This window comes from Delphinus delphis, chromosome 6 (genome assembly GCF_949987515.2).
Source record: "Delphinus delphis chromosome 6, mDelDel1.2, whole genome shotgun sequence".
NCBI classification, from domain to species: domain Eukaryota; kingdom Metazoa; phylum Chordata; class Mammalia; order Artiodactyla; family Delphinidae; genus Delphinus; species Delphinus delphis.
The window spans coordinates 686033-698931 of record NC_082688.1 but is presented as its reverse complement, the minus strand read 5'-3'; the positions used below and the strand labels follow the sequence as shown (position 1 = coordinate 698931).

The window sequence follows — 12899 nt, the reverse complement described above, 5'->3', positions numbered from 1 at the left end:
CCAACCTGCTCCAGGGTGCTGAACTCGGGGGAGGCCTCGAGTAGGGATCCCTCAGACCTCAGAGGTCCACTGCTTCCCAGGCCTGGACTGGGGCCTCACGCTTGCCATCCTGGCTTCTCCACAGCCCTGGCTCCGCAGGCTCGTGTCTCCCCGAGCGGGACTGCAGGAACCGCGCCGGCTGGCTGGGGTGGGTGAGCCTTGAGGCCCCTCCTGGGCTGGGCTCCCAAGGGGGGCGAGGCAGTTTCAGTGCTGTCTCGTGGTGGGCACGCGGGTCAGCACGGCCCCACCCACCCGGGAGGAGGGCGCGGCCTGGGAGGTGGGCGGGACGGGAGCACAGCTAGGGGCCGAGGGGAGGGCTGGTCAGGGTGGAGGCGCCGCCAGCGTGGACCGTGCCAGGAGCTCCAGTCCCGCACCGCCGAGCTCAGCCCGACCCCTGCCCTCCCAGAACCTCAAGGACCACGGGGGCTGGTCTCTAGAGACCCTGTCAGACGCCCCATCCCTGGGGGTCCCGCATGGTCACAGCCGCCTCGCCGCCATCCATCCTCTTCGTGGTGGTCATGGTGGTCGGCTGCAGACCTGGATGCGCTGAGGTTTGTCAGGGAGAGGAGCCTGTTCCGGCACAGGGAAGCGGCTGACCTGCCAAGCTGGCACGCAGCCCCTGGGCCCCGACGGGAAGGGTGGGGAGGGGGCACGTCCTGCCGGGAAAGGCTGGATTCCTCCCAGCTCCCGGGCTCCCTGGGGGCTGCGAGGGATGGCCAGTTTGCACGACGCTTCTAAAGCAGGAGCCAGACCTGCAGGTATCCAGCTGAATACACCTGAGAGACAGCGGGTTGTCCGGTGACGTCGCTCTAGCCAACGTCCTTGCTCTTTAGCCTTATGTCATTGGGTCTGTGCTTCCCCAGGGGCATTTAACCACTTGCAGCAAGAGGGGTTTGCTGCTGCAGACACCTCCTTGCTCAGCAGGTAGGTAATTGCAGGCTCGTGGTTACCTGAAACCACCTTGGCTGGTGAGTTAAGTGACCATCACTGAGCTGAAACTGCTTTGGCTCCGGAGTGGCTAACTCTCCTAGTGTCAGGGAGAGATTCCTCATCATATGTCCATCCGTGGGAGGAAAGCTCTCCCTACAGAGGTAAAGGCAGAATCTCTTACGCCTGCTGGAATTTCTTGCTTAAGGCAGTTATAGAGGTTTAATGGGACGGATCAACGTGAGGCTTCTGTTCAGTTATGTCAGGAGAACAGGACAGTGAATACAGCAGGGCACACCGTCCTGTGTTCTCCAGCCATCAAGACAATGGGCTGCCCAAGCATAAAGGCCATCCCCCAAACTTCCACATATGGAGGTGAAACCAGGGGGCGCTCATGAAGCCTCCACACGAGTGATGGAATCTCTGGGTTCCTTCATTGGTGCAGAGGCACTGGCATTGCTTAGCCAAGGCTCGGAAATTTTGTTGTTCCACGACAGGAAGTTACCTGGATGTACGGATATGTCAGCGAGTTTACAGATGACTCAACTTGCATTGCCAGCTCCGTTGAACTTTCATGCAGATATTCAAAGGATCTTGTTTTCCTATGCCAGGGGTGGGTCAAATTGAAGCAAGAAATACATTTAGGTGGGCTTAGCTCCCTAACTCTATAAAATGGGCCTGCAGGACAATTTGGACAGACAGCAGCATCTGGAACCCCAGTGAAATTACTTATAGGCTGAACCAAGAGGCCGTTGCTATGCTGGGCCAGCTGAGGATTCCAATGGCAAATCGAGCAATCGGAGAGGTTTCCCCCTTTCTTCAGGGACTGGGAGATACGAATGAGGGTGTTGTCCTTCCATAGAAGGGAGGGAGGAACAGGGTGAGGGACTGTATTGAAGTAAAGGTATACAGGCCTGGTCCAGACGTTTTGGGAAAGCTGTTGGCCTCAGATGTCCTCTGCTTCGGGTCCTAATGGGCATTATCTTCAGGTCGCCAGAGAGTGTACAGGTCCAGTTGGGATTTGGTGCCTCCTTTAGATGGGACACTGAACCCAGGAGTCCCCTCTCTGGAGTTTGGTGGCACAAGCGTTAGTCAACAGGATTTGATGGGGCCCTGCTGGCGAGCCTGGAGAGGATCCTTTTGGAGGTGCCTTTTCCAGCACCCAGAATCTCCAGGCTGTGGGCTGTGACATTCGGGGTCTTGGTCTTCCAGGAGTGTGCTGCAAAAGGAGTGCTCTGCCAGAGCTTGGTGATTTTCTTTCTTTTTTAGTTTTTCAAAATTTAATTGAAGTATAGTTGATTTACAATGTTACGTTAGTTTCAGGTGGACAGCAAAGTGATTCGTTACACACACACACATATATGTTCTTTTTCAGATTCTTTTCCCTTATAGGTTATTATAAAATATTGAGTTGGTTATCTGTTTTATGTATAGTAGTGTGTATATGTTAATCCTAACTATTTTCTTAAACTTTTTTTTTTTTTTGACCACACCATGTGGCTTGCACGATCTTAGTTCCCCCACCAGGGATCGAACCTGGGCTCTCGGCAGTGAGAGCACGGAGTCCTAACCACTGGACCGCCAGGGCATTGCCCAACTGGTTATTTTCAGTAGAAGCAATGAGGCCTTTACAATGCAGAAGTATTTCTCCCTTTCTCAGCTCGGATCAAAGAACCACGTGCTTTGGGTGTCCTGTTCAGGGACAACAGACTCCATTGAACGTGTGCACATACGTCCACTGTCATGAAAAACAAAAATACTTAAGAAGAGTTTCAGAACTCTTGAGGGACCAGGTAGGGAGAAAATGTAAATGCTTCAACCTTTGATGCCAATGTACACTTTACCAAATTGTTTTAAGTTATAGACAGCTTAAAGGAGAGGAGAAAAGGGGATCCGTTATGTCTGGAAAGCAAAACATTAAAGCAATTGGTTTTCCATTAGAGTTTTAGAAATTCTTACACAGTTCAGTCGTATGATCTTAGAGTTATAAGAAAGAAAACTGTTTCAGAGTACCCGTCAGAGTCCTTTCCGTGAATCTCTTTAAAGAGGAACACATTACGAGAAGCATCAGAGTAACGCAGTAACTATAATGACAGAAAGACTTGAAAATGCCCATTATTAAAAATCTGATGAGAATTCATTATAATGGGAGTGGCAAGGGGATCAGCTTATCTTTTTGACATATGTTTAAAATGGTGAGCGGTTGGAAATTCCCTGGTGGTCCGGTGGTTAGGGCTTGGCGCTTTCACTGCTGGGGCCCGGGTAACTAAGACCCTGCAAGCCATGCAGCACGACCAAAAAAACCCAAAAAACAGAAACAAAACAAAAATCATGACCAATAACATTATATCAGGACATCTCAGAATTTAGCAATTTCATATGATTTTGAGCGCATGTTAATATGTACCTATACAACTATAAGGTTAAAAGGTTCTGTATTCCTTCTTATTTAGAAGCCTATTACAAGCTTCCCATGTAATCTAGCTCATCAAATAAGCCTGATTAGTTCAGCATTTTACCAGGTGAGAGACAAATCCTTTGAGATTCTCCAGGGGCCCTCTGGAAGAGCCCAGTTAGTGTAAGGTCAGCAAGACTTCATTTATAACATGATTTGGGGTAAGTTTGTCAAAAGCAACAAAAGGTGTTGGACATTTGACCAAACAGGACCACAGATCATTATGAAATGATACTTAATTATCTGTCTGACCAAAGTAACAATAAAAGATTTCAAAGGCAAATACAAGAGGTTACATAGTTGTAAGCAAAACTTAGCTCTTTTATTTATTTTTAATTTTTTTAGCTCTTTTAATATTGAGAAGAGGACTTCCCTGGTGGCGCAGTGGTTAAGAATACGCCTGCCAATCCAGGGGACACGGCTTTGAGCTCTGGTCCAGGAAGATCCCACATGCCGCAGAGCAACTAAGCCCGTGCACCATAACTACTGAGCCTGCACTCTAGAGCCCGTGAGCCACAACCACTGAGCCTGCGCTCTAGACCCTGCGAGCCACAACTACTAGAGCCCATGCTCCGCGACGACAAGAGAAGCCACTGCAATGAGAAGCCCGCGCACCACAACGAAGAGTAGCCCCCACTTGCCGCAACTAGAGAAAGCCCGCGTGCAGCAACAAAGACCCAATGCAGCCAAAAATAAATAAATAAAAAATATTGAGAAGACTCAGTTTTCTTTAGTAATGAAAGTCCTGAATAAGACAACGTAAGCACAGGAAATAATTTTGTTAAAACACAAATCTTTGCTTTCTAAGCAGTTTACTTTAAAAAATGGTAAAGAAAAATTCATAATCTCCCACGAGAAGCAAACCAATATTCCAAGAAAACCTTGTCCTCTTAGTAAATGAAAGAAAATTGTTTTAGTTTTACCTAAGTATTTTTTTATAAATTTATTTATTTCAGTTTATTTATTTTTGGATGCACTGGGTCTTCGTTGCAGTGCACAGGCTTCTCATTGTGGTGGCTTCTCGTTGCGGAGCACGGGCTCTAGGCACACGGGCTTCAGTAGTTGTGGCGCACGGGCTTAGTTGCTCCGTGGCATGTGGGATCTTCGTGGACCAGGGCTCAAACCTGTGTCCCCTGCATTGACAGGCGGATTCTTAGCCACTGTGCCACCAGGGGAGTCCTGCTCCAGTTAACTTAAAAACTATAATTAGAGGTTAAGCATTTGGACCCTAAGAGGGTTCAATTTTATTTTATTTTTATTTAATTTTTATTAAAGTTTTTTTTTGATGTGAACCACTTCTGAAGTCTTTATTGAATTTGTTACAATACTGCTTCTGTTTTATGTTTTGGTTTTTTGGTCTCGAGGCATGTGGGATCTTAGCTACCTGCCCACATATTGAACCTGCACCCCCTGCATTGGAAGGTGAAGCCTCAACCACTGGACCGCCAGAGAAGTCCCCCTGAGGGTCTGATTTTAAAGGGGCAGGTTTTCACAGGGGAGGGGAAAGGAAGAAACAAAGGGGGCGGAGTCTGAGACAAAGGGGACGGAGAAGACACACAAGATGGTGCCAGAGACAAAGAAGTTAGGGGAGGGGAACTCAAGGAGCACAAGGCTTCAGAAACTGTTCTGCTCTTTTCAAGTTTTTTAGTTGTTTTGGCCACTTTAGAAATCGCATCTTGCAAAGAGGCAATTTTAGACTTTGGTGCACAGTTGCAAGCTTCCAGGTACCAATGAAAATAAATATCCCATTCTTCTTATTTAATTTTAGAACCACATGGGACTTCCCTGGTGGCGCAGTGGTTAAAAATCCGCCTGCCAATGCAGGGGACACGGGTTTGATCCCTGGTCCGGGAAGATCGCACATGCCGTGGAGCAACTAAGCCAGCGCGCCACAACTACTGAGCCTGCGTGCCACAACTGCTGAAGCCCGTGCGCCTAGAGCCCATGCTCTGCAACAAGAGAAGCCACTGCAATGAGAAGCCCGTGCACCGCAAGGAAGAGTAGCCCCCCTCGCCGTAACTAGAGAAAGCCCGCGTGCAGCAACGAAGACCCAACACAGCCAAAAGTAAATAAATTAATTTAAAAAATAATAAATTAAATAAAACAAAATTTTAGAACCACAGTTCTCCAATTTAATCTTAAGAAAAACAAGTTTGGGAAGATTGAAAGTTCCCTGTAATGGCCGTGATAATTCTGGATTACTTTTAGTTGGTTCAGCCCACTTAGTTAAAAATGAGCATGTCAGGGGAAAAAGAAACGAGCATGTCAGGGTCCATAGCTTTCAAACATGAACCTTCCAGAGTCCCTGAGGGAGGGCTGCCCTCAGAGCGCATAGATGACCAGGATCCCTTTTCCTTAAGTTCTCCTGGAAACCCAAGAAAGTTGCTGGAGTCCTAGCCCAGATTCCAGAAGGAATAAAGCAAATTATTCGATTCCAGTTAGCTCGATCCCCCCACTCTTGCACACTCCAGAAGACAACTGAGTATTCACCAAGGGCGAAACCTTGAACCAGAAAGGATGAAACCTCTCCCCTGAAAGGACAAAGCCTTTCCAGATCCCGAAAAAAGCTAGAGAACTCAAAACGCAAAGAAGCAGTTTGGAATACAAGAAGAGACTCAGGGAAGTGATGAGCATGAAGGGCTCACAGTGTGGGTACCTCGCTCCATTCCAGGGCCTGTCATCTCTTGGGGTTCGCCGCCTTCAGATCCCACTTCTGACACCATATAAATATATCAACTTCAGTAAATGGTAGCCAGTTATTTTACCAGCGAAAGCAAGCTTATTCAGGAATAGCAGAGGAATTGCAATTTGGGATGTGGAAACTATGGCAAACAAAAAAGCCAAATCCAGAGAACAAGGAGGGGGAACTTGCTTTTATAGGGAAAAGGAGGAGTAGGGAGGGGCTGTGATAACCAAAGATTCCATTGGAGGAGCTGGGGTTCAATGGAGTCTTCCCATTGACTGGGCCCCTGCAGTCTCTGATTGGCTGGGCTGTCGGGGGTGGAGGGAAGTTTCCTTCCTCCTGACTGATGGTAAGTAGAGGCACCTTCCTGTCCAAGATGTAGGCGGAAATCTCTTCCTGTTTGGGGTAATTGACGTGCATATTCGTGGAGAGAGCTCCCTACAGACCCGTCCTGACTCCAACTTTAACTGAGGGTTCTATAATTAATTCCACAACTTAAACTTCTTCTTTTGACTTTATTTTGTGCCTTTTAGTTGTCCAGTTTTTTCTATGCTTCTTTTTTCTTATTTCTCACTTCTTTTTGTACTGGTACCCTCCAATGCCCAGTGTTCCATTTTTCTCCTTAATTGGTTGGCGGTTATACCAGGAACACCTAATCTAACACGTCTTATATCCTCACTGGAGCAGTGAAGGGACTTTCCATCACATGGGCTCCCATTTAGCCCTCTCCAACCTAAGGACGATTCTTGTCCAAGTATTTTAACTCTGTCCCTTTGTTTCAACCCTGCATATGAGATATTATTATTGTATTTCATTTATATTGATTTTGCTATTTTATTTTATTGATTTATTTATGAACTAGTTCCTTCAGATGCTCTATAATCAGTGTTCCAGGTTGTGTATGTGCCTGTGGACTGTTCTGGGCTCTCTATTGCCTTTTGTGGATCAGTTTGTTTTCCCTGGGCCGAGATCATGCTGTCCTGATAGTTACGGCTTTATAAGTCTGCAGAAGCCATAACAGCTAGCGGGATATCATTATTCTTGAAGAGTCACGTGGCTCTTCTTGGGCTTGTTTTTAATTTGATTTTGTTAAATTCTTTGAAAAACCTTTGAGGATTTGATCAGAGTTGCATTGACTCTACAAGTCAATTTGGGGAATAATGATCCCTTTGCCCTGCCGTACACTTATTCAGGGCTGATTTACTGCTTTGCAGTGAAGTTTGTAATTTGCTGTAGACACGTCTTCCTCGTTTTTGTTAGATTTGTTCCCAGAAACAATACATTTTTTGGTTGGTATTGTAAAGGGTTACTATTGTGTAATATAACATATGTCAAGAAACATCTATAAAACAAAATATATATTTAAAGTTTTATGGGAATTCCCTGGCAGTCCAGTGGACTTGGTGTTTTCACTGCTGTGGCCCAGGTTCAATCCCTGGTAGGGGAACTAAGATCCTGCAAGCCATGTGGTGTGGCAAAAATATATATAAATAAAAAAAATATATATATAATATATATATTATATATATTATATATATATTATATATATATATAATATATAAATAAATACAGAAATAAAAACGTTTTACTGTAAAGCAAGCACTCATGTGCTCACCATCCAGGTCAAGAAACAGGACGTGGTCAGTCTCCTAGGAGCCCCCTAGCCTCCCCTCTACTCACTGGCTCCCACCCCAACCCTCCCTGGTGCCTCTCCCCTGCCCCACGCGATAACCACCCCAATTTTAAGGTAATTACCACCTTGGTGTTTTTTGTTTTTAGTATTTATTTGTTTGGTTGCACTGGGTCTTAGTTGTGGCATGCGGGATCTTTAGTTGCGACATGTGGGATCTAGTTCCCTGAGCGGGGATCGAACCCAGTCCCCCTGCATTGGGAGCACGGAGTCTTAACCAGTGGACCACCAGGGAAGTCCCTACCACCTTGTATTCTTCATACTTCAACCACCTAAATTTATAACCCTAACCAGTCTGGTTTAGTTTGTTTTTTATGTTGGAGCTTTCTTGTTTATTTTTTAAAAAAACAGCTTGATTGAGGTATCACTTCCATACCACAAAATATACTCGTTTTAAGTGGACAATTTATTTCTATTTTTTATTTTTTTTTAATTTTTATTTATTTATTTATTTTTGGCTGGGTTGGGTCTTCATTGCTGTGCACGGGCTTTCTCTATTTGCCTTGAACGGGGACTACTCGTCCTTGCGGTGCGCAGGCTTCTCGTTGCAGTGGCTTTCTCTTGTTGCAGAGCACGGGCTCTAGGCCGGAGGGCTTCAGTAGTTGTGGTGCACGGGCTTAGTTGCTCCGCGGCATGTGGGATCTTCCTGGACCAGGGCTCAAACCCGTGTCCCCTGCATTGGCAGGCTGATTCTTAACCACTGTACCACCAGGGAAGTCCCGCTAATTTATTGATTTTTAGTAAATTTGCAGAACGGTGCAAATATCACCACAATTCAGGTTTAGAATATTTCCATCATCCAGAAAGATCCATCCTGCTCGTTTTCCATGAATCCCTGTTCCTACCCGTTTCTCAGACAACCACTAATCCTCTTCCTGCCTCTATAGGTTTGCCTTTTTAAAAAAGCATTTCAGGGGACTTCCCTGGAGGTCCAGAGATCAAGACTTCGCCTTCCAGTGCAAGGATTGAGGGTTTGATCCCTGGTTGGGGAGCTAAGAACCCACATGCCTCGCAGCCAAAAATCCAAAAAAACCCATAAAACAGAAGCAATATTGTAACAAATTCAATAAAGACTTTAAAAATGGTCCACATCAAAAAAAATAACTTAAAAAAAAAAAGCATTTCATACAAATGGAATCTTTTGCAGCTTTTCGCCTCTGACTTCTTTCACTCAGCACGTTTTTGAGGCGCACCCGTGCCTTGCCCGAGGACATATCGGCAGTTGGTGCCCTTCTTTCTATTGCTAAATAGTATTCCATTAAATGGATCAAAGACATTTCGTTTACTCATTCACCAGTTAATGGACATTTGGATTGTTTCCTTTTTTTTTTGCTCTTATGCATAAATGGTGCAAGGAACATTTGCCAAAAATTTCTTTGTATGGACATGTGTTTTTATTTATCCTGAATCAATAACAAGGAGTGGAATTGTTGAGTCATATAAAAAGATTTTTTTTTGTTTAATTTTTAAAGAATCTGCCGAACTGCTTTCCAAAGTGGCAGCACCATTCTTCATTCCACCAGCAGTGTATGAGGGTCGCAGCTTCTGCACATCCCTGCCCAAACCTGTTACTAACAGTCGTTTTATTACAGCGATACTGATGTGCGGTTTTACTTTGCATTTCCCTAATAACTAACGGTGCTGGGCATTTTTCCATGTGCTTATCAGCCATTTCTATTATTCGGGTTGCTTGTCTTATTATTGAGTTGATCTTTATATATTTGGGCTGTAAGTGTTTTATCAGATATATGATATGCAAATATGTATTTCTCCCAGTCTGTAGGTTGTTTTTAATGTTCATAATTTAAAAATGTATTTTTTCAAATATTTTTATTGAAATATAGTTGATTTACACTGTTACATTAGTTTCAGATGTACAAAAAAGTGATTCAATTATATATATGTGTGTGTGTGTGTGTGTGTGTATATATTCTTTTTTTACATTCTCTTCCATTATGGGTGATTATAAGATAGTGAGTATAGTTCCCTTAAAAATGTCTTTTGGGGCTTCCCTGGTGGTGCAGTAGTAGAGAGTCCGCCTGCCGATGCAGGGGACACGGGTTCGTGCCCCGGTCCGGGAGGATCCCACGTACCGCGGAGTGGCTGGGTCCGTGAGCCATGGCCGCTGAGCCTGCGCGTCCGGAGCCTGTGCTCCGCAACGGGAGAGGCCACAACAGTGAGAGGCCCGCGTACCGGAAAAAAAAAAAAAGTCTTTTGAAGTGCAAAATGTTGGTTTTTTTGTTTTAGTTTTTAATTTTTATGAAGTCAAATTTCTTTTTTCTGGAATGGATCATGCCTTTGATGTTGTATCTAAGAACTCTGCTTAATCCAGGGTCGTAAAGGTTTTTCTAAGTTTTTTTAAAAATAAATTTATTTATTTATTTATTTTTGGCTGCATTGGGTCTTCGTTGCTGCGCGTGGGCTTTCTCTAGTTGCGGTGAGCGGGGGCTACTCTTCGTTGCGGTGCACAGGCTTCTCATTGCGGTGGCTTCTCTTGTTGTGGAGCATGGGCTCTAGGTGCCCGGCTCAGTAGTGTGGCTCGCAGGCTCTAGAGCGAGATCTCAGTAGTTGTGGTGCCCAGGCTCAGTAGTTGTGGCTTGCAGGCTCCAGAGCACGAGCTCAGTAGTTGTGGCACACGGGCTTAATTGCTCCGCGGCATGTGGGACCTTCCCAGACCAGGGCTCGAACCTGTATCCGTGGCATTGGCAGGCAGATTCTTAAGCACTGCACCACCAGGGAAGTCCTAGTCTATGTGTTATTCTAAATGGTTTTATGTTTTTAGCTCTTACATTCAGGTCTATGAACCATTTTTGTACTAATTTTTGTACATGCTGTGACATGAGGGTCTAAATTAATCTTTTTACACGCCAATATCCAAGTGTCCCAGCAGCATGTTTTGAAAAGACTATCGTTTCCTCATTGACTTTTGCTTTGATCCCTGTGTCAGTTAGGGTTCGACCAGAGGAAAAAAATCAGTGGGAGATATAGTATAAGGAAATTGTTTCTAGAATCAGTTTACAAGACTGTAGGGGCTAACTAGGCTCCGCGGCATGTGGGATCTTCCCAGACCGGGGCACGGTGTATAGTTGCTTTATAATGCTGTGTTAGTTTCTTGCTGTACAACAAAGCGAATCAGTCATACGTATGAATGTATCCCCTCTTTTTTAGATTTTTGGATTTCCTTCCCATTTAGGTCACCACAGAGCATTGAGTAGACTTCCCTGTGCTATACAGCAGGTTCTCATTAGTTCTCTATTTTATACATAGTAGCGTATATATGTCAGTCACAATCTCCCAATTCATCCCACTCCCCCAGATTAATTTTTTTGCATGTGGATGTCCAGTTGCTCTACGACCAGAACCTTGTGGATTTTTTATTTCATTTGTTGAGCTTTTTTAAAATATAAATTTATTTATTTATTTTATTTTTGGCTGCGTTGGGTCTTCGTTGCTGCGCGCGGGCTTTCTCTAGTTGCGGCCAGCAGGGGCGACTACATTGCGGTGCACGGGCATCTCATCACGGTGGCTTCTCTTGTTGCGGAGCACAGGCTCTAGGTGCGCAGGCTTCAGTAGTTGTGGCTCGCAGGCTCTGAGCGCAGGCTCAATAGTTGAGGCGCGCAGGCTTAGTTGCTCCGTGGCATGTGGGATCTTCCCGGACCAGGGATTGAACCTGTGTCCCCTGAATTGGTGGGCGGATTCTTAACACCTGCACCACCAGGGAAGCCCTGTTGTGCTTTTTAACTCCAGGTTTTTCCATTTGGTTATTTTTTGTCTTGCAATTCTTTATTACAAAACCCCATTATTTTCAGTCTTGAAAGTTTTAGAACCTAAGCACCTTCTCTTTCTGAAGAGTTGAAATGTTTGCAGCCAGTAGAAAGTGATGGAAGTCTACAAAAATATTCTGAAGAGCCAAAGGAGAAGCCTCAGACTTGCCTCTGGAAACACCAGCGGCTGAGATGAAGGACTGCACAGCAAAGTTTTCCGTAGAATGCCAGACCTCGGGCCAGCTCTTGCTGCACTGTGAGAACGGATGCATCTTATCACACGATACAAGAATCAATCGAAGCCAAAATGACGGAGATTGAAGTGGAACCTATGACATATCTCGATCTTCCCAGTGTGAAGCTCTTCACACAAATCCTGACTACCATAAAAGATTAGAGAACCAGAGGAAGGTCTTAGATTGTATGGCAATGGTTATAGAAGAACTGCAATTATCAGTGGGGCAGCTTCAGGCCTTCATGGGCAAAAGTTCTCAGTGCTTCCAGTAGGGGTCAGTACAGTTTGGGAAGAGACGCCACCAACAGCCAGATCCCTCGCCGGCTTCAAACTTCCGGAGCTTCAGCTGCAAGCCCCGCCCACCACATGTTGCTCTGGGTCTTGTCAGTCACCTTCTGCAGCTTTCCTGCCACAAGATGCTCAAGAGGAGAGGAATGGCAGACTTCCCAGCGCCTGGGGACTGCCTGGCGTCTGAGCTGGTATTCTCCACCCTCTCGCCTTTGGAGGTGACCGGGTGGCTATAGGGTTCCTTAAGTTTTTTCTAGAAGTGATGGGAACTGTCGACTTAAAAAAATGCACAACGTGAGAGTTGCGATTTGAGTTTTATTTGGGGCAAAATGAGGGCTGCAACCCGGGAGACAGCATCCCAGATCGCTCTGAGAAACGGCTCCACAGAGGCAGGGAGGAAGGCCAGTATAGATGTGGTCTGGGTGAAGGGGGAGTGCATGCAGTCGAGCACATATTTTTTGTAGAAGGTTTCTGCTCGTCTCGTGCATGTCACTGCCAGTCATGAGGAGCAGACGTCGCCGTGAAGGATTTGAGTGCTTGTCTAGATACGAGGAGATACAAGAACTGGGCTCATAAAATTGTCTCCTGAAAATATCCATCTATCGGAAGACCTGTTCTGCCAGTGTCACCCAGAGCCCAGAGCGCCTCCGTTCAGCGTTTCAGGGGCTGTTGCAAGGCAGCAGCCGCAGCAGCACATGATTTACGCCTTGTAGAGGCAGCTGGCAAGTGACAATGGCGAGTGCCAATTTGTAGCTGACAGAACGTTGTAGGAACACTTTTCCCAGGAATGTACAAAATGCTTGGAACTTTTTTCGGAA

At 45.6% G+C, this 12899-nt stretch overlaps 1 pseudogene; it reads left to right on the top strand.

The window, feature by feature from the left end:
- Positions 1-512: 512 nt before the first annotated feature.
- Positions 513-12268, top strand: LOC132426844 (kinetochore-associated protein DSN1 homolog pseudogene; annotated as a pseudogene).
- The last annotated feature ends 631 nt before the right edge of the window (positions 12269-12899 follow it).